At 39.6% G+C, this 19,761-nt stretch overlaps 1 protein-coding gene across 1 annotated transcript in view; it reads right to left on the reverse strand.

The window, feature by feature from the left end:
* Nucleotides 1-1,277: 1,277 nt before the first annotated feature.
* SOCS6 (suppressor of cytokine signaling 6) overlaps nt 1,278-19,761 on the reverse strand; it is a 28,896-nt gene continuing 10,412 nt past the window's right edge. The window contains exons 2-4 of the transcript XR_007455291.1: nt 8,246-8,377; nt 7,138-7,251; nt 1,278-3,124 (exon numbers count right to left, since the gene is read on the reverse strand). The gene's annotated coding sequence lies outside the window, so the exon portion shown is untranslated. The remainder of the gene's footprint in view (nt 3,125-7,137; nt 7,252-8,245; nt 8,378-19,761) is intronic.

Genomic DNA, 19,761 nt, shown 5'->3' on the forward strand with positions numbered 1-19,761 from the left:
CCATCTTCCGTTCTTCCACTTTGTTTCTTCTTTTCTTCCACCCCTATCTGAAAGTGGCGACACAGTCTCTTCCAGGATGCAAGTTTTTCATGTTCTATTATGAGAATTAGGGACTATTCCTCCTTTAAAACCCCTCCATCTGGGGCACCTGGGTGTCTCATATGGCTAAGCACTGACTCTTGATCTCAGCTCAGGTCACGATCTCATAGTTAGTGAGCTCCCCAACCCTGCATTGAGCCCCGAGTCGGACTCTGTGCTGAGTGCAGAGCCTGCTTGGGATTCTCTCTCTCTATCTCTTTCTGCCCCCTCCCCTGCTCATGCTCCCTGTCTCTCTCAAAATAAGTAAACATTTTAAATAAATAAATACATAAATAAATAAATAAATAAATAAATAAATAAATCCCCTCCTCCTCCTCCATCTTTTACCATTTCTCATTACAAACAGATACCATATTCTGTTTGTGAGTTCAAGCCCCACGTCAGGCTCTCTGCTGTCAGCACAGAGCCCACTTCAGATCTTCTGTCCCTCACTCCCTCCCATGTGCACTCTCTCTCTCTCTCTTTCAAACACATAAATAAACATTAAAATAAAACAATAGGAACAGATGGGGAATTTACTATATACCAAAGCATTGTGCAATGTGTTTCATTCTTATCATCTCATTTAATCTCTGAATAGCCCCATCTGGCAGGATTACAAAAGCCACTTACAAAGAGAAAACCAAGGTATAATTCACCCACGCCACATAATGAGAGCTGGATTCAGATGTGAGTGTCTCCAAGGCTGGTGCTTTATTACTATAGCAGGCCTCCTTCAGTATCCTCAATTCAGGATTGCCTGGTGTGGTGGAAAGAGCTTTACTAGGGAAATTTAAAAGCCTGGTTTTCATCCTATTCCCGAATACCTTCAACTGTTATTTGGGGGGAATTATTTAATGTCTCTGGATTTCAGCTTTCTTATTTGTAAAATGAGGGGTTGAGGTAGAGGATATTTGAGGTCACTTCCAGCTCAAAACAAGAATTCTAGGGCACCTGAGTGGCTCAGTCAGTTGAGCATCTGACTCTTGATTTCAGCTCAGGTCATGATCCCAGGGTTCATGAAATCAAGCCCCACATTGGGCTCCATGCTGAGCATGGAGCCTGCTTAAGATTCTCCCTCTCTCTCTCTCTCTCTCTCTCTCTCACCCCTCTGTCCCTCTCCCCAACTCTCATTCTCTCTCTCTAAAATAAAAATTAAAAACTAATAATTAAAAAAAGAATTCTACTATACCAGTACATGCGTATTTTAATTTTCCTCCCAAGTACATTGCTTTTGCCACATTTTAACAGACGACGACCAGTATTTACTGATTGTCACTATGAGCCAGGCATTTTACATGCAGTATCTCATTTAGTCTTTATCACGGCCATGTAAAGTAAATACCATTTGTATTAAGTTGATTTTATAATTACAAAAGTGAGGCCCCAAATATGAAGGACAGAGCCAGACCCGAACTCAAGGCATCTGACTCTATACGAAAAGGCTACTCTGGCTCCCAGGGACGTCCACAACTCACCACTCCCTCCAAAAACGTGGTCAGAGGCCATATGCGGCACTTTCCAGAGTACACAAATATCTTGCACTAAAGAGTCATAATGCATACACAGATTAACTCTCAAGGGAAAAAAAAAAACAGAATAGAGAAAAAACAAGCAAATATATTTTGATGACTAGCCTCTTAATAGACTTCGATGCAGCAGGCATATTCAACTTTCGCCTACCTCATTTAACCTACAGAATTAACTTTCATTTGTGTATGAAGCTGACTTCCATGAATCTTTAAAATAAAAATCATATGACAAATTGATTGTAGTAGCCCCATTAAGCTTAAACTCTCTAGTATTGTTTTTTTTTTTAATTGGCATTTCTACCTACCAATTTAATATATGTTTTTACAGGTGAAGGCAAATCCTGGCTCTACAATACTATCAACTAATAAACCTTTAGCATATCCACACCTTAACTGACTGAAGTCCTTGAACATTAACAGCCTCATATAAGACCTGAGTCCCACCCATCTTTGGCAAACAATAGTGGTTTATAAGGGCAATTAAGACATCTCTGGAATATCACTCATTATGCCCTTGGACTAGATCTCTGCCCATGAAAGCAGTAAGACAATAAACTATTTTCTTATTAGCTTAATCAAATGTGTCATATGAGAATTCCTCTTGCAAGGTGAATACATGGATAGATATTTGATAAAGAAAATATAGTAATATTTTAATTATAGAACCTAGGTAGTGGGAATATGGATGTTCACTGTACGATCCTTTTAACTTTTACATTTGAAAGTTTTTACAGTAAAATGTTGGGAAAAATCCCTCTTATAAAATATTTGGTATATATTCCACATACATTGACTCCTTACTATATACCAGGCACTGGTCTATGCTGAAAAAGGACCTCAGAGTTTAATGCAACAATTATCCAGAACTGTCTTCTCGTAGACTTGGAACCCAAAGTAGGGAACTAGATATTCTTTCAGTGGACCAGGAAAACCCCTATGAGCCTACCAATTCTGGGAAGGACCCAGTTACGTGCCTGGGGATAGTGAACCAATCAAAGATGGCAAAATGAATCTGAAAGTCAATCAGGAAGTCCCCTGCCTACTACTTATACCCACCACCTCCATGGCACTTTCAAAAATCCCACATAAAGTCCCTCTTTATGTCACTTTGAAAGTGACCAAAGACTTGTCTTCACACTTCCTCCTTTTTCTCCGTGAAACCCATTGTCCTTTTAAATCCCTGTGAGTCTCTAGCAGAAGGAATGTAATAGTAGCTAACTCCCATACTGTAGTAAACTTTCAATAAACAGATGTGGACAAAGTCCATAGTGGACTTCAATTTTCTGATAATACTCAACTACCATCATCTACATGGTGAGTTAAAATCAGTTGTGACAATTCTTAAAAAACAAATATGGTACCTATATTTGTTTTCCCTTATAATTCTACTCTTCTTTGTATTGGTTTTAAGAGAGAAAAGGGTAAAGTTAGCAGTAGCTTGCCCAGAATGGCACAGAACCCGTTACCTCCTTTGGAGCATCTTGCTTGGGAAGATCATCTGTAATGCAGGTCTCCTGGGGAAAAATATTGACAGTCACTGAGTATTCAACTTTAACTCCACAAAGTAAATGCTTTGCCCTCCCCATAGTGAAAGAAAGGAAGTGTGAACAGTAATGGCTACCTGTGGGCTGTGTATTTATGCAACAGTAGCCTGAATAATCATGACTGAATCACTCCAGCAGACTCAATAAAAATTGTTACATTGGTCCATCTGTCTTTATTCAATCTGTCTCCTCCCATCTGACAAACACTCAAATACTGATCCTGCAAGATTAATTCAAGCCTCACTTCACACATGATGCCTCCCCTCATCATGCCAAATCAGGGGGATTAACCTCTCCTTAAAATGCTCATAGTTATAAGGCTTAAAAAGAAGAAAAGAAAGGAAGGAAGAAAGGGAAAGAGAAAGAAAGAGTAACATGGAAAGAGGGAGACAGGGAAGGAGAAGATAAACCTGTTTTATAGTCTTGTGCAAAATGGAAAAAAGAATATAATGAAAGATCCTTGCAAGGATATAACCTCAACATTTCACGTTTAAAGATGATGGTCAAAATGGCAAATAACAGAACAGCATCGTGAACGTCCTCTCTTGGCACAGAGCCTGGCTCTCTCTCCCCTGTGGCCCAGCCTTCCTGTCCCAGTGTTCTGGACCCAAACTCACAACATCCACGCATTCCAGAGAGTTCCCTGACTTTGGACTCCTGGGAAGATGCCTGCAGTTGTGCAGGATCAGGCATTGCAGCCAGATTTGGATGGAGAAAATGACGCTGGGCTGTTCCTTCCTTGTGAGCTAAGGAATGACCATGGTTGGTAGGACTGCACTGGCTCTCAGTGAACCTGTAAAGGAGGCGGCGTGTGTCATATGCTGACCTCATCCCCCAAATCCGTCCCCTGGCTGAGCTGGAGTAAGCCACCAGTTAAGATGCTGGACCACAAGGAAAAAAAAAAAAAAAAGACTATGATTTTGTTTTAATTAAAATGCAATGCTAAGCCATGAACACAAGCTGACCTATTTCATTTTCATTTCTTACTGTCCCTCAAGTTGCCAGGCCACACATTCTCTCTAAACCTGGGAATATAAAGAACCAACTTTTCATGCTGCACACTGCACTGCTGACCTTGCCGCACCAGCATTCTTCTCAAAGCTAGAACAAACAGCCCTAATATTTGTGTGGAACCACAAAAGACCCCGAATAGCCAAAGTAATATTGAAGAAGAAAACCAAAGCGGGAGGCATCACAATCTCAGACTTTAGCCTCTACTACAAAGCCATAATCATCAAGACAGTATGGTATTGGCACAAAAATAGACACATAGACCAATGGAATAGAATAGAGACCCCAGAATTGGACCCGCAAATGTATGGCCAACTAATCTTTGACAAAGCAGGAAAAGTATCCAATGGACAAAAACCAGTCTCTTTAACAAATGGTGCTGAGAGAATTGGACAGCAACATGCAGAAGGATGAAACTAGACCACTTTCTTACACCATTCACAAAAATAAACTCCAAAAGGATGAAGGACCTGAATGTGAGACAGGAAACCATCAAAACCCTAGAGGAGAAAGCAGGAAAAAAAAACCTCTTTGACCTCAGCCGCAGCAATTTCTTACTTGACCCATCTCCAAAGGCAAGGGAATTAAAAGCAAAAATGAACTATTGGGACCACATCCAGATAAATAGCTTCTGCACTGCAAAGGAAACAATCAACAAAACTAAAAGGCAATGGACAGAATGGGAATAGATATTTGCAAATGACATACCGGATAAAGGACTAGTATCTAATATCTATAAAGAACTCCCCAAACTCCACACCCGAAAAACAAAGAATCCAATGAAGAAATGGGCAGAAGACAGGAATGGACATTTTCCAAAGAAGACATCCAGATGGCCATCAGACACATGAAAAGATGCTCAATGTCACTCATCATCAGGGAAATACAAATCAAAACTAAAATGAGATGTCATCTCACGCCAGTCAGGGTGGCTGAGATGGACAGATGAGTACACTATAGGTACTGTCGAGGATGTGGAGAAACAGGAACCCTCTTGCACTGTTGGTGGGAATGCAAACTGGAGCAGCCGCTCTGGAAAACAGTGTGGAGGTTCCTCAGAAAATTAAAAATAGACCTACCCTATGACCCAGCAATAACACTGCTAGGAATCTACCCAAAGGATACAGGAGTGCTAATGCATAGGGGCACTTTACCCCAGTGTTTATAGCAGCATTTTCAACAATAGCCAAATTGTGGAAGGAGCCTAGTCCATCCACTGATGAATGGACAAAGAAGATGTGGTTTATATATACAATGGAATATGACTTGGCAATGAGAAAGAATGAAATCTGGCCATTTGCAGCAAAGTAGATGAAACTAGAAGGTATTTTGCTAAGTGAAATAAGCCAGGCAAAGAAAGACAGATACCATATGTTTCCACTCATATATGGATCTTGAGAAACTTAACACAAGACCATGGGGGAGGGGAAGGGGGGGAAAAAGTTACAGAGAGGGATGGAGGAAAACCATAAGAGACTCTTAAGGACTGAGGACAAACTAAGGGTAGATGGTGGGTGGGGGAGAGGGGAAAGTGGCTGATGGGCAGGGAGGAGGGCACTTGTTGGGATGAGCACTGGGTGTATTATGGAAACCAATTTGACAATAAATTATATTAAAAAAAAAAAGAATGGCAAATAACACTGTTCAGTTTCTTTCTCCTTCACAACCATCACATTTCTCAACTTTTACCCAGAATTGCTGCTGTTCTTCATGTATACTCTCCTTCCAATTTCCTCATAGAGACTCATGAACTACCACTCAATTCTGAGTCAACAAAGCTTCTACAAAAGGGAAGCCCCAGCAATGTAATGCCTAGTCAGTACATTAGTCCTTTTTGTCGTTTGTCAAAGGGGATATTGGAGTTTCACTGTTGGTATGAGATTACGAAATCTAATAGGAGAGGTCAGCCTAATACAAACCCACAGCATTCTGACGTGTTATTCAGAACTGACTGATATGTGGGATCATGAGTCTACATGCAGAACCCAGATGTGGTCTTCTAGGATTCCTACAGAAGGGAAGTTAGGAAAGGTGACTTCTTTAAGTCTTGCTAACTTTAAAGTTCAAATAAGGTCTTTAAGACAAAACCTAAATAGAGGGGAAAAAAAGAAAAAAGAAAAGAATAGGAAGGGGAAAAGTTAGGAGAAAAAAAACGTTCAAATTTGTATCACAGTTGCAAAAGGCTGACTCTGTAATGTGTCCATTGTTTTGGAATGCATGGTACAATTTGGGCTCTTCTAAGAGCCTTGGATTTGTGATGCAGTTGGGCTGTGATATAGGATTTCTTTGGCTCTGTTTAAATACACTGTTGATCTGTTGTCTACGACACCATTGAGAGCGTTCCTATGAACCCAGACAGTTGGGTTGGGCACAGCAGGAAATGGGCCACCTAGTGACTCAGAAGCTACTCCTCAGCCTGAGACTCAAAATGCCTCCAGGTCTAGTCAGCATGAGGAGCTGGTTCCAAAAGGGAAGCCAGGATGCTTGGACTGTGCAGGGAGCAGAGCAGTCCCGACATGAATTCTAGACCTCTAACAATCCAATGAATTTGGCCTCTCCAGAACTCTCTTTATTAGCCAAACGAACTTTCACTTCCTCTCGAAGAAAGGGAAATATATGTAAAATTGTGCACATAAATCAGAAAACAAACTAAACATGAATGAGAAGGCTACTATTGCTAACTTGAAAAAGAAAATAAAATGGTGGATTATTTTTTGATATCTAATCACTTGCCTCTACACTTACTAAGGCAATAGATGTTTAAAGTAATGTCTAACAGGCATTACACAGATGCCATATTTTGGTGATGATGGGTGTGGTGGCATAGGTTGCTAGTTGTTTAGACAGTATCACTTCCCTATTTCATCCAGTTTTCAGGCAACGTAAACATGATCAGCTAAGAAACTGCAGTCGCCAGACTCTCTTGAAGCTAACAGTAGCTGTGGGACATGGTGCATGGCAACAAGACGTACCTTTACTGGGATTTCTGGGGACGCTCCAGAGTCCTGATATGGCCATTTATCCTTTCTTCTTTGTCTTTCTTCCTGTCCTGGAATGCTGATATAATTCTTAGATGCTCAGCCTTTCTGCTTGAAGGACAGCAGAGCAGAAAAGGTAAAATGAACCTGGCCACGGAGCAGTACACTGGCCCCCTGGGATGACCACCTCAATACTCTTTGCAAGAAAAAGTAAACCCTTATTTATTTAAGCAGTACCAAGGTTTCTCAGCTAATTCCCAAGTGGAGAGTGTGAATCAAGAAACACTAAACTTTTCCAAAACTCTTCGGGTTTTATCAGGTTTTCCCCTTTGTTTTCAGATAAAGGAGATCATGTTCAGAATGACGTGCTGGTTGCCTTCGTGCATCATTACAACAACCTGACCACACTAAGAGTATTTGGGTCCTGACATGTTGGTAATAAAGTCAAAACCAGAAGACCAACTTCATCACACTTTTCTTCCAAGGTAACCTGCTGACTTGAATATTTTATTGGCTACAATAAAAACAGAGACATGTCCATGATAATGATGTCCATGCCTCCAGTATATGTTTCCTACATTCCTGCCAAAGAGAAAGTCTTTTAGAATGACTACATAGAGCTGATTGTATCATATACTGCCTTCTACAAGGTCATCACATGCTATTCTCCAACTATTTATAGCAAACCAATACAAACTTGTATATAAATGCAAGAAACGGAAAAAATAATTTAAAAGGAGAGATCCATCTATTTCAGATGATAAACTCTGGCTACTAATGGACCTGTGCCAACTGTGTTTGAAACAGAAAACTTACAGTCCAGGCACCTTTGGTCATTCAGAGCCTGGAAATGAAACTGTTCACACCCAGTTCCTAGAATTAGAACTTCTACCCCTTTACTTGTTCATCCTATATTTATAACATCATCAGTGTTAATGGCTGCCTGCCGCCATCACAAGGCAGTTGTAAGAAGCAGATCAAGACACGTGTAACCTTTCCTCCTCAATCCCTCCGCTGACACGGGTTGTGGTGCTCAACTAGGTAAACTTCAAAGCAACTTAAATAGACCCGTTCCATTCACCCATGCACAACAGCTGGTTACCTTTTGAGGACAGTGTAACGAAGTGTGCAGACCCATTCTTCCATCCTGGATGGGTAGCATCAGCTGTCATGATGGTCAATTTATGATGGTAAGTTTGTCCCAAGACGGTGGGATGCTGGAGGCAGGCTATTTCTGTGAACAGGACAGAAGGGAAAGAAAGAAAAATAATTTGTTCCTTGTGACGAACACTTTGGTTGTCACCCCTCATTCCTTCTCCTTGACCACCCCCCAATGTAGATACTGAAAAAGCAAAATACTCCCTTTTCCAGCCACCGTTGCAGCTCAGAGAGGCCATGAGACCTCCTTCTGCCCAAATATATGTCAGGTAAAGGGACTTTGGGGATAAATTTTCATTCCTGCATAAAAGGAGACAGGTATAAGAGGACAGATTTCTCTTGCCACCTTGATAGACCCCCTATGTCTACATTCATAAATTGCCATGTGAAGACTTGTCTCAAGGTATAGCAACCATGGGGTGCCAGGAAGCATCAAACCTAAGGATAAAAACTAAACATGCTAGAGGTTGGAGCAAAAGGAAAAAAGAGCATGGGACCGCCCATGCTATTGTCACTATCTCAAAACACCTACCTACCTCTAAACATCTTAAGTTTACAATAAATGGCCTTTCTTAAAATGTAGATTGTTCTGCCCAGCTCTAGTATTCTGCATCTAAAAGAACACAAAGTGACTAAGATTAAGCATCAGGACCTATAAAATTATAGAGGTTCTAAAAATATAACACAAAAGTAACTCAAGAACAATGCCACGGTAACAGCCAAGTCCATGAATAACTAGTCTACCACAGCTTGTTAGTTCGTGGAAATATTTACCTGGCAGAATTCAAATCAGCTGGAATAAGTCCAGGGCTCCCCAGCCTCCAGGTTAATTTAGAATGAATGCCAGACTTCTTTGGAAGGAATTTCAAAATGCTCCCTTCATTGAGAAAGTGCTTATTTACCCTACAGGCACAGCCACAGAGGCCAAGGAAATCGTTAGAATTGTTTTCTCTATTTATATAGCAAACACCTCTGGAAAGATTGACAATTTCACTTTGTTTTTAATAATAATGAATCTTTGCTATCTCCTGGTGGGAATGTGGAGGGACAAAGGACAATTACTGCCATTTTTGAAAGGAAAAGATACAAATAACATGAAATTAAGTGATTACCTATAAACCATAGTCAAAACCAGCCCCATGTAGAGACGGATGCCCAGTGAGCTGGCAGAAGTTAGAATCCAGAAACTTCAAATCTCAGTCTAGCCTCCATCCCTTGGCCACCCTCTGTCTCGATGATGCAGCCGATGATGCAGTGACTCATTCTGTTCCTTGCACCTCCCAGAAGCCGGGCCACCATACAGATTAAACAGGCAAATCAAACCAACTCATTCAAATCATTGTAATTAAAGTACCCTAGTCATTTTTGACTCTTAAACATTTAGAATAAAAAAAGACAGAAAAGGAGGAAAAAAATATAAGGAAGGCACCAGTATAAAAGAATACACAAGAACATGAAAAGTCAAAGTGATTTCCAAGTGGTGTCTTCAAAGCAAGCAAGAATGGAGTAACTAGAAGGAGCAGAGGGAAGAAATATTTTAGAAACATGTTCATTGTTCAAGAGTAAACTGGGGTTAAGTCAGCATTTTATTTTCATAAATAAAATGGGACTTATTTGCTAACAAGGCATGCTATGAGTTTTTCAAAATAATGTGAGATGGTCTGAAATAGTCTACATGAGCCACGGGGCCTTTAGAACATGCATAACACTGTCTGGGTGCAACCCCCCACCTTAGGCCCCCTGCCCCCACTAGCTGTGTCATTTAACCCCTCACTATCTGGGCCTTGCTGATCAAGTCTACTCTGGCAGCAATAATGTCAACAACCTCAGATGATTCTTACTTCATTTAGGAGAGGAAGCTCAGAGACCACCAAGCAGGATAAATACCCACAAAACTACATTCCATATGTCATTTTCAAATTTCAGAAAATCACAGATAAAAAAAAAAATCCTGAAAGAAGTCAAAGGAAAAATCATGTTTCCTTTAGAGGAACAAAAATAAAAATTATATCCATCCTCCCTCAGATATCATGCAAGAAGAGAGTGAAAGGAAATATTTTTAAATGTTGAGAGAAAAAAACCCCACCAACCTAGGATTCTGTACCTTGAAAAATTATCCTTCAAAAGCGAAGGAGAAATAAAGTCTTTCTCAGACAAACAAAAATTGAAGGAATGTGTTGCCAGCAGACCAGCCTTGCAAGAAATGTTAAAAAAAGTTCTTCAGAGAGAAGGAAAATGATGTAGGTCAGAAACGACGAAAGAAGATCATCAAAGAAGGAATAAGTGAATGTAAAAGAAACACTTTTCTTAATTGATCTAACAGATACAAGTTTGTTCAAAACAATAATAGAACAATGTATTCAACTATGTAGGCGTCTGTCTACACCTTATGTATATACATATGCCTGTATATGCTTACCTATAACTGAAATTAATGACAGCAATGATTCGAGAGATAAGAGGGAGGAATTAGGATTATTTTGTTCCATAGGCACTCACACTACCCAGGAAGCAATCCAGTGTTATTTAAAGGTGGACTTGGGTTAGTTGTAAGAGTATATCACAGACTCTGGGGCAAACACTAAAAATAAAGAAGTAGATAAGTAAATAAATAAATAAATACAACCGATGTCATAAAAATGAAGAGAAAATGGAATGATAGAAAATGCTCAATTAAAACACAAAAGGCAGGAAAAAGAATGGAAGACAAAAATAGGTATAATAAAGGTGTAACAGAGAACAATAACAAATACGGTCGATACTAATCCAACTATACAAGTAATCACTTTGAATGTCAGTGGTCTAAATAACACCAATTAAAAGACAGAGATTGTCAGACTGGATTAAAAAAGAAGACCCAACTATATGTTGTCTATAAAAAACCCACTTTAAGGGCACCTGGGTGGCTCAGTCAGATAAGTGTCTGACTTCAGCTCAGGTCATGATCTCATGGCTCGTGAGTTCAAGCCCCATGTCGGGCTCTGTGCTGACAGCTCAGAGCCTGGAGCCTGCTTCAAATCCTGTGTCTCCCTCTCTCTCTGCCCCTCCCGTTCTCATGCTCTGTTTCTCTCTGTCTCACAAAAATAAATAAATGTTAGAAAATTTGTTTTCAAATAAAAAGAAACCCACTTTAAATATAAAGAAATATAGATTAAAAGTAAATCGATGAAGAGTTAATTTATCTGTAGTTTCTAGGGCAATGCCTCACCCACAGTAAATACTATGTAACTGTTTATTATTATTGGAAGAATTCAATAATACAATTAACAGATTTTTCAAAAATACATTCAACATATATTTATTTAATATAAACATTTGGAAGAGCTAAAGAATTGATCATATCTTAAGACATTAAGAACATCTTAATATATTATAAAAATTATAGTAACCAATAGTTTTTTTTTAATTGGTAAAATTTATCTTTTTTAATTTTCTTTAATGTTTAATTTTGAGAGAGAGAGAGACAGAATGTGGGTGGGGGAGGGGCAGAGAGAGAGGGAGACACAGAGTCTGAAGCAGGCTCCAGGCTCTGAACTGTCAGCACAGAGCCCGACACAGGCCTTGAACTCAAACCTAGAAATCATGACCCAAGCCGAAGTCGGACACTTAACCGACTGAGCCACCCAGGTGCCCTAATTGGTAAAATTTAAATATCCTCTCCCCTCCACCTAACCCTACTTCTAACCCTAGACATGTTGGTTTATGAGGGTGGGGAGCTGGTTGATGATTGGTGATGTTGTTTTTCCTGCTATTTATGCATGACAAATTCTCCCCTTTTCTCTTTTAAGCAAAATAGTTGGTTTTAGAGCCCTTGAGTTCAGGATTTTCTTGCCTGGAAAAAGGCTAACTTTGTTTTGTGAGATGCATTAAGGGAAATAAATTTTGCTTAAAGAGTAATAGAAGAAGGTGGCCCTTCTTGGAGAGACTGGTGGATTCCATAGATCAAGGTTTGGGGGCGTCTGTAGGACTTGGCTGTGGGATGGCTCCCTGGACCCCAGGAAGGAACCAAGCACTGTGGGTCTTGGAGTTTCATGCCAGGATCTGCAAGACCAAATTTGATGTTGTGGGTGTGGAAGCTACCTACCATCAGAAGTTGCCTTCTAATAAAATATCTTATGGTGTTCTATTATTACATAACAAACTATCCCCAAACTTTAAATTGTTGACTTAAGACAAAGCTCATCTTACTATACCTCACAGTTTTGTGGGTCTGGAATGTGAGTAGGTGGGTGATTCTTCTGTTCTATGTGGGTGTGACAAAAATGACTCTGGTATTCAGGGCACATGGGCTGGCCTGGAGGGTCCCAGGATGGCCTCATGCACGTGAAGACTCAGGCACGCATGCCTGGACAAGGATGGCTGAAGAACCAGTAGAGCTGGATGTCTTAAGTAGCGCACCACGCGTGACCTCCCAACGTGTGATGTCAGTGTAACCAGACATTGTACCCAGTGCCTCAAGACTCCAGGAGTGAACAAGGCAAAAGCAGCATAGTCCTTTATAATCTAGGCCCACATGTCACCTTGTGTCTCTTCTACTACTGACTGGTAAAAACCATCACAAGCCAGCCCAGAAAAAAAAGCAAAGGGCACATGACCCCCACCTCTGAATAGTGGGAGTGCCGAAGTCTTCACAGCCACAATCTTAAACCACCACAACTGTATAGACACGGCAACATCCAAAATGGACTGAAACTCAAGGGCCCTTCTCCGATTTCACGGACTGCATAAGCCACCAGAATTCAGAGATAATATGCCTAATGGAAGGGGAGCCCGAAGGAGGCTGACTGTTGGCTTCGTTCCGGTTTTAATTACATTGAGAAAAATATCAACTCTTACTTTACTAAAGCTTTCAAAATTGTACATATTTAAAACAAATTTATTTATCTAAAAAGTAAAATGTTCCCCAAAGCTTAAATAAAATATCTCTTCCTCACTGTAGTCGTTTTCCGTTGGCTCTGCTATAACACGTACCACAAATTCAGTGGCTTTGAACAACACATATTTATCATCTTACAGCTCTATAGATCATAGTCTGGCACAGGCCTCACCAAGCCAAAATCTTTATGTCCACAGGGCACTTCCTTTCTGGAGGCTGCAGGAGACAATCTGTTTCCTTTGCAGGTTATTGGCAACATTTAGTTCCTTGAGGTCATAGAACTGAGGTTCTTGTTTGTTCGATGAGGGTTGTTCCCAACTTATAGAGGCCCATATTCCTAGGGTCATTCCTAGGTTCGTGACCACTCCTGCGGTCACATCTCTCTCTCTCTCTCTCTCTCTCTCTCTCTCTCTGTCCTCTCTCTGACCTCAAAGCTTCATGTGATTGGATTCACTTAAAAAATCCAGGATAACCTCCTAATCTCAAAATCCTTAAATCACATCTGCACAGTCCCTTACCCCATGGTACCTAACATAGCCATGTTTTCTGGGGACCAGGACTCGAGCATCTTTGGGGGGTTCTGCCTACCAGACTCACTACTCTCCATCCCAATTCCAAAGTCTTTTTTTGTTATATTACCATTGTACGCCACGATTTCTGGATTTTCTTGTTTAATAAAAGCCTTAACATTAAGACAGAGATAACGATTTAACTCTTTCATGCGCCCACACATTCACACACATACATATTCCTCTTTCCCCCATTCTCCCAAAAGAGTTATATCAGGGGCGCGTGGGTGGCTCAGTTGGTTGTGTCTGACTCTTGATTTCAGCTCAGGTCATGGTCTCACGGTTTGTGACATGGAGCCCTGAGTCGGTTCCATGCTGACTGCGTGGAGCCTGCTTGGGATTCTCTCTCTCCTTCTCTCTCTCTGCCCCTTCCCAGCTCATGCATGCACTCTCTCTCTATCTTAAAATAAACAAATAAACTTAAAAAAGTTGTATCACAATTTGTGGTTAAATCATTATCCAGCTGTTTACGCTGTTATAAGCAAGAAAATATCTTTATTAACTAAAAACATATATTATGCTATGATTCTTTCTTTCTTGTATAACTGCATTCACTATTTGTCACTTCACTTTCAGTCGCTTAATTTTCTATATATTGATCATCTTGGAAGTTTTCATCAGAATTGGAAATCATTTCTCAATATATCTGAACACAGCAAGAAATCTATCAATTTTTCTCCTTGCTTAAAGACATCCCTCCTTGGCCTTATTGCCTTTCATTAGAACTTGGATTGACTGCTCTCCAATCTAGTATAGCTATTGACGTGGAAATATTCTCTCTCTCATTTTTTAAAGTTTATTTATTTGGAGAGAGAGAGAGAGAGAGAGAGAGAGAGACAGAGAGAGAGAGAGAGAGAGAGAAAGAGAGCGCGCTAACTGGGGAGGAGCAGAGAGAATCCCAAACAGGCTCTGTACTGTGAGATCATGACCTGTGCTGAAATCCAGAGTCAGATGCTTAACGAACTGAGCCACCCAGGCACCCCAGAAATATTGGTCTACTCCCTCTTTTTGTTGGAGCATATGCTCCAGTAATTCTTTGAGAAAAGGTCCATTTTCTTTTTTTTTTTTTTTTTTTTTTTTCTCATGTCTTTAAATGTTTTTTTATTCCACCCTCATATTTGCTTAATGTTTACGCTCCGTATAGTATAGTATGCAAGGTTGGAAATCTTCCTCCCCGCATCTTTAAAATGATGTTGAGATTTGAGTGAGGATGGTGTGGAAAGTGGCCTAGCTGGTATCTTATAGCAATGGAACAGAGAAGGCCGGTTGTGAACGGGGGGTTAACCAGAATGACCTCTCTACCACAAGTATGTTCTCGCGCACGTCACTTTCTGAAAAGAACAGATGGTATTTGAGTATCTGCAAAATGATTCCTTTAAACTGCCTGTGCTTACATATTTTAGAATAGTTTTCATGTACTTAGACTCTAGACTTTAACATTCTTAAACAATTTGAACACTGCTATTCTAAAGCATCAACTCTTCCAGGAAGTCGGGGATCCCAGGGGTAGAAAGACATAAAATGCTGGCTTTCTCAGTCTCTCCTTCATTTTACTTATCATTTCTCAAGACCAGAAACAAAAAGCCTTAGAAGAGTTTTTTTCTTTCTTCTGTATCACATCCTCCTCTACCCTATAAAAGTGGTTCAGTGGTCTCTTTGTAATTCTGTTGTTAATAACCTAAATTTCTGTAGAGTCTAGAATACTCAAATGTAACCAACAATGATAATTTTCATTTATTTTTCCTTTTGAAATTTATATCAGAACCTCACATGGTCCCCTTTGTAAGATATGAAGCATTAAAAAAATATATACATTATAAATTTTCTAAAAGTGTTTATTTATTTTGAGAGAGAGAGAGAGAGAGAGAGAGAGCACTTCTGCAAGCACAAGTGGGGTAGGGACAGAGAGAGGGGGAGAGAGAGAATCCCAAGCAGGCTCTGCACCATCAGCACAGAGCCTGGCTTGGGACTTCTTCCCACATACGGTGAGATCATGACCTGAGCCAAAATCATGAGTTGGATGCTTTACTCACTGAGCCACCCAGATGCCCTTATGTTATAATTTTTTTTAAAAGACTCATGATTTGCAAAGATTCAAGATAAGAGAAAAAGAAAGACTTCAAAGATTTTCCAATCACCTTTATCTTTATCATAAACAACTTTGGCATATGTGCCTGCTAATGAAAATTATTATTACTTTTAGTAAAGTTTTAAAGAAAGTAATCAAGTTCCAGACACTGGATAATATGGCAATGTTATAACCTTACTCTCCAGGATTTTATAATCTCCTTGTGGGAATCAGACAGTTTTACAGTGAACAGTTAAGCAGTCTATAATTAATTGCTAAAATGAGAGCTATAAACATATAATATCTGACTCAGTGTCACGAAAGAGCTAGGCTATTAGCAAATTTGCTCCAGAACTTTGTGCTGTAATCTACTTAAATGAAAAATAAAGTTTACTAATCTGTAAGTTGGTGAGAAATGCAATTGAAAAATTCATACAGATTATTTAAATTACTAAAATTCAAACAGATTATCTTAATATATATTCAACCTCTGGGTCCCAGCATATTCATTTCTCCCACAAGTTCTGAATAGAAACAAACATTATGATATTAAAATTGAATTTTTACCCTAAGGCCAACATGGAAATGAAAACTGAAAAAAAAATAAGTACATTTATTTCTTTTACCCAGAGTTTTACTATGAGTTTTGTTACTTGCGCATTTAAACCTCTTGCATTTTAACTTCCTCTGAGAACAATAGAAATATATTCCCACCCTGTTACAGTCTTATCAGTCGGTTGTATAGAGAAATCTTTTCAACTAAAACAGTTAACAAGGTTAAAATCCAAGATCCTATAAATTAATGATGAAGGTTAGCAATTTAGCAGTTGATCAATGTTACATATTGAATGAACTTTAGATGGACTCTTTCGTTCCCTTGAGCTAACAACTCCTATTAATTAAATTAATTTAGTTAAATGCAGAATTCACATTTTATCTCCCTATCACACGGCAGAGGTAGACAGCTTAAAAAGCCACAAATGACTAGAAACAATATAAAAGCTCAGGAATATCAGTCTGTAAGGCAGAAAGGAAAATAAAATCAAGCTCTGGTCCAAATTGTTCTAAAACCTAAAGTTCAGATTTCCCTTTCCAGTTGGCATTTGCTGAATTTCTGGATTCCACCAATTGTCTTTAAATTCCAAACAGTGAAAACCTACTTCCTCAGAAGTAGTTAAGAAAAAAAAGAAAAAGAAAAAGAAAAGAAAAAAAGAAAGGAAGGAAAAGAAAACTAAATCACTTTGTGAAGCAATCAAAACCAACCATCAAACATCACTGCTGGGGAAATAACTAGTCAGGATTTGAGGGAGGCCTCAAAGTGTAAGCTTCTACGTCCCACGCCTTGGTGCTACTTGCCAGCTGAAGGCTCCCAAAATTACACCGTTTCTAATAAGTGAATTACGTTTATATTTTTCCCCATAATCAAAGGATACAGATCAAAGTTTCCTTTCACAATCTTGTTGCTTCCTGGAGAGGTATTCTCTGGCGAAAATGAGGCCATTGGGTAAATTGAGAGACCAGCTCAGAAAGGATCAAAGCCATGAAAACAATCGTTTCGTAAATGTGTAGGGACCCTGCAAGCACATTTTCACGAGAGCCCCAAGGTCGCAGCAAAGATGCATAGTTTTGCCTCATGCTTGGCCACATTTTTTTTTCATTACAGTGGTTTCATTTGGAGATCCATAAGGAAGAGCGGTGCCCCACCAAAGGAAGGAAAAAGGGGTTGTACATTTTAACCTCTGATGGAATGATTTCAGCAACCTAAATTTCCTTTTAGCTTGAATCTATTCATATGCTACGACTGGAGGAAATATTTTGGGATTGAATCTCTCCCCTGAAAACAAATCAATTTTTGTTTTTGAAACAGGACTTTTGTTAGATGCTGGAGCATCACACCCAAGCGCCAACAGAAATAGTGGCAATGCTCTCTCTCTGGAGTAAAACAAAGGCTGGGTTGGGGTTGAAAGACCCCTGGGATGGAGGCCCCAAGAGCAGAGTCAAAGCAGAGTAATGGCAGGATGTTTTCCATCCAGAGTGGATTCATTTACTGACAACGAAAGGGGAAAAAGTTCTCTCGGTTATGGATTGGGTTTGTCCAGAATTTTTAAACCAAAATACCATTATAGGGTCATATGCCCCTGAGAAATATCATTACAACTAAACATCTAACTAAGTGGGGGAAAAACTTTTTTTTTTTTTCAGTTCTACCCACTAGGCAATACTGAGTTCTTAAAATTGTTATCATTAAAGTTGCCCCTTTAAATAATCCAGTAAGACAAATACTTTTCTTTATTTTCATCAATGGGTCAAAAGGTAAAAGCAACACCTGATACTGTCCTATAGAGTTAATTCTGTGCACAGCAGAATCTTTACACTACTGCAGACGATTTTTTTTGAATGAAAATGGGCAATGTACATGCTATGGGAAATTTTATGTCAAAGGAACGTTTTTCTATTATGCAATTCATATATCTGCAAATTGCTAGCTATTGAAAGATTGTTCATTATTCTTAATTAAGGTACTTTTGAATTTTTAAATATGATTTTAGTTTAGACAATATTTATTAAAAGGTAAATGTAGTAAAACCAGTAGCAAAATTCAGATAACCTCCCCTCTCTCTGGTCCTCACCTTAATGCTCCTCAGGAACTCTTGAATGCTCCTGAATCTTTATTCATTTTTTTTTAACTGGTTCTTTTTTTTAAATTTTTTTTTTAAGTTTATTTATTTTGAAAGATAGAGAAACAGAGCACCTGAGTGGGGGAGGGGCAGAGAGAGAGAGAGGGAGAGGCAGAGAATCCCAAGCAGGGTCTATGCTGCCGGCACAGAGTCTGATGTGGGGCTCGAACTCACGAACTGTGAGATCCTGACCAGAGCTGAAGTCGGACGCTCAACCGACTGAGCCACCCAGGCACCCCACGATCTCTCCATTTTCTAGCTGACTTCCAGAAGAAAACTTAACCCCCTTCAGGGGAAAACAGTAACAGCCCAGAGTTCCTAAAATGTTTCATCCACTATGTTCATCATCCAATCAAGAATTATCAGTAGTGCAGGGAAAGGAGAACAAGAAAGGGTTAGAAAAAGAGAAGGGAAAATCTTAAAAGCTGTGTGGTAGGGGGAGTGAGAGAATTCCACATAATCTGCAGAAAAACAGCAATGCAAATGGCAGCTAAGTTCTCATCAGCAACAACAGGGTCCTGGAGACAATGGAATGATTAAAAAAAAAAAAATTAACGTGTTTTTTTAGTTTTTGAAAGAGAGACAGAGGCAGGGAGCGAGCAGGGGAGGGGTAGAGAGAGAAGGGACATAGATTCCGAAGCAGGCTCCAGGCTCTGAGCTGTCAGCACAGAGCCTGACGCGGGGCTCAAACCCACGAACTGTGAGATCATGACCTGAGCCGAAGTCGGACGCTCAACGACTGAACCATCTAGGTGCCCCTGATATTTTAAAAGTACTCACAGAGGAAAAGAAAAAGTCAATCCAGAATTCTATATCCAGTGAAAATATCTTTCAAAAACAAAGGGCAACATAAACACATTTCAGTTACACAAAAGGTGAGAGAATTCACTGCCTGTAGACTTACACCACAGAAAACACTGACATGCATTTTAAAAGGGATTTAGCTACTTTCAGTTTCACTTAATTGTCTTAATTCTCTAAACTTCCTAGGCTAGTCATATGTGCTGATAGGGTTTAGGGAAACTATTCAAAGTTTGTAACAACAAGATTATTGCTGTTTTAATGATACTGGGCTAGGTATAATATAAGTGGCTATTTCCCAGAAGTGGGGAGGGGAATTTACCTTGAAGTCATCATAACAATTACCATATGAACAGAGCTGGTGATTTTTTTTTCTACCCACTTAAGGTGCAGGCGAGAAGCTAGAACACAGAGTTCCAGTTAGAACTACTTCCAGAAGGAAGTTCTTGTTCAGGATGTGCTTACTAC

This window comes from Panthera uncia, assembly GCF_023721935.1.
Source record: "Panthera uncia isolate 11264 chromosome D3 unlocalized genomic scaffold, Puncia_PCG_1.0 HiC_scaffold_8, whole genome shotgun sequence".
NCBI classification, from domain to species: Eukaryota; Metazoa; Chordata; class Mammalia; order Carnivora; family Felidae; genus Panthera; species Panthera uncia.